This window comes from Silene latifolia, chromosome 4 (genome assembly GCF_048544455.1).
Source record: "Silene latifolia isolate original U9 population chromosome 4, ASM4854445v1, whole genome shotgun sequence".
In the NCBI taxonomy this organism is placed as follows: Eukaryota; Viridiplantae; Streptophyta; class Magnoliopsida; order Caryophyllales; family Caryophyllaceae; genus Silene; species Silene latifolia.
The window spans coordinates 46,038,734-46,040,046 of NC_133529.1; the positions used below are offsets into that span (position 1 = coordinate 46,038,734).

The window sequence follows — 1,313 nt, forward strand, 5'->3', positions numbered from 1 at the left end:
CTTGAGGAGGTAATTGTCCCTTTTGTCTTTGGGAGCTAGAAGATGCTAATTGGGTCATTTGAGTCTCTAACATTTTGGTGTGGGCAAGAATGTTATTGATGGTGATTTCTGTAACTTGGCTATCTTTTTGCATTTGGGTGAAGAATTCTTGTTGATTCTTTTGCATTTAGAGGACCACTTTTTGAACATCAAAGCTTTGGTCATTTGACTGGTTGTAGGAAGGTTGATTTTGATAACCTTGGCTTTGGTTGAAAAAGGGTCTTTGAGGTTGATTTCTCATTGGAGGTGGGGTGTATGTTGGTTGGGGGTTTTGAACATTTTGGCTCTTATATGAAAGATTTGGATAAAATTTGGTATTCTCATTATAGTAGATGGAATAAGGGGTACCACTCTTGTATGCTTGGAAAGCATTCACTTGTTCATTTTTTTCCCTACATTCGTTTTGATCATGTCCCAAGGTTCCACAACTTTCACATACTCCATTTGGGGATTGAGGATGATGCCACCATAGCATTGACATGTTATTTGGGTGGTTTGGAAGCTTCATCAAGCTTAGCCATGGCCTTCTCAAACTTCAAATTGACGGTGTCGATATGAGCACTTAGTTGAGCACCTAATTGAGTGATGGAATCTACCACATGCTTTTCTCCTCCAGTGGCCTTTCGAGGCCTACTATATTGGGAATTATAAACCGCCATTTCTTTAATTTTGGCCCATGTTCGATTGTCATCAACTTCGGTAAACATCCCATTGGATTCGATATTAAGAACATTGCGTGAGTCTTCATATAGGCCGTTCCAAAATTATTGCACAAGGAACCACTCACTAAGTCCATGGTGTGGACAAGAACAACAAGTGTCCTTAAATCTCTCCCATGCTTCATATAATGATTCCTCATCCCTTTGCTTGAAACTGATAATTTGGGCTCTCAACATATTTGTCTTCTCCGGAGGATAGAATTTCTTGTAGAAGGCAAGTGCTAACTTCTTCCATGAATCAATACCAAGGGTAGCCTTCTCTAGGCTCTTCAACCATTGCTTTGTGGTACCGATCAAGGAAAAAGGAAACAATACCCATCGGATTTGGTCTTGAGTAACTCCGGTTTGAGAAATTGCATCACTATAATCACAAAAACTCTCCATATGTAAGTGAGGATCTTCACTAGGCATCCCTCCAAATTAACTTCTCTCAACTAGTTGTATGAATGCGGATTTGGAAATGAAATTACCGAATAAATGTGGTGGTGTAGGTGTACCATTTGATAGGTTCTCCTCGGTTGGTACAGAATGAGATGAAAATTTAGGCATTGTAGA

The 1,313-nt window shown here is 39.7% G+C and overlaps 1 non-coding gene across 1 annotated transcript; it reads left to right on the plus strand.

The window, feature by feature from the left end:
- Nucleotides 1-828: 828 nt before the first annotated feature.
- Nucleotides 829-935, plus strand: LOC141653964 (small nucleolar RNA R71). Its single transcript, XR_012547551.1, has one exon. It is a non-coding gene; the product is annotated as a small nucleolar RNA R71 (small nucleolar RNA).
- The last annotated feature ends 378 nt before the right edge of the window (nt 936-1,313 follow it).